This window comes from Malaclemys terrapin, chromosome 19 (genome assembly GCF_027887155.1).
Source record: "Malaclemys terrapin pileata isolate rMalTer1 chromosome 19, rMalTer1.hap1, whole genome shotgun sequence".
Classification (NCBI taxonomy): domain Eukaryota; kingdom Metazoa; phylum Chordata; order Testudines; family Emydidae; genus Malaclemys; species Malaclemys terrapin.
In genome coordinates this window covers 17,170,239-17,171,413 of record NC_071523.1, presented here as the reverse complement: position 1 = coordinate 17,171,413, position 1,175 = coordinate 17,170,239, and positions in this window count along the sequence as shown.

Below are 1,175 nucleotides of genomic sequence, written 5' to 3'. Positions count from 1 at the left end.
ATGGAATAAACACAGATTTACATCTTTCAGACGTTCCATTTTTCTATATTTTTCCTTGTCTTATATATGCTTGCCTACCTACCTGCGTTTAGAACTCTTAGATTCTGCTTCTCTCCAAGGCTAGACAGTTACCATCTACTTATTTGACTAGTAAAACAGGCACACAGTTACAATTATATCTCCTAAGAACACACCTGTTACAATATCAAAGAACAGCCAAGGTAAATAAGTTATCTAGTAAAAATGCATACATGTGTGAGAAGATTATTGGCATCATGTTCTCTAAAAGGATAAATGCTGTTATGAACTGTTCTTTTAATAGAAAATGTCCTGTATAAAACCTTAAAATACACAATAGAGAGGAGCCCTCTAAAAGAATCATTATTGAAAGAATAGAGTTGTGTTTCTTTGTGCACCAACTACACTCAGAACAGCTAACCCCTTTTGGGCACTCTCGACCCAGTTAAAATAAGCTTTGTTGACTGTGGTTGGGCCACTAATGGAAGTACAGCACTTACACACAGGAAATTGTTTACTTGTATCTCTTAATTCTTCTGGCTATTTCTTTTTCCCATTTCTCCTGCCTCCAAAATGCACCACTGTTGAAGCACCTTCATGACTCTGTAGCCAAAACAGGAAGGGCCAGATTAATCCCTGTCATAAACCACTGATCTCTCAATAGCTTCAATGGAGTTGCACCACAGATGTATTTGGCTACATCATTTCAGTGTTCTGGTCTTTTAAACCAAGCTCTAATGCTACAAACTGATCTCTAGGAGTGGACCCTTGCTTATATTCAGAGCCCATTAATTGCATTTGGGATCTAGATGGGAGTAATGGTCCACTGGCAGAGATCAGAGTACAGGATGAGGGCTTTAAACTGTAGAATGTATCCTGTGTATTTGCAAGCAGCTTACTAATATCACCCTGAATAAGTAAAATATTTTACGAGTAAGTGCTTTTATCATTAGGATAGGGCAATTAGATTTTGTGCCTGGGATGAAAAATTCTCATGACAAATTTTGCAAGGCTGATTTAGCAGCCAGTGTACGTCTATGCCTTGAAGAAGAAAAGTCCTGATCTAAGTCCCATTCCTGCAAAACTCTAAGCGCGTGCAAAACTTTATTCATGTGAGTAGTTTTAATTGAGTTAATGGGGCCTTGCACTTTGTATAA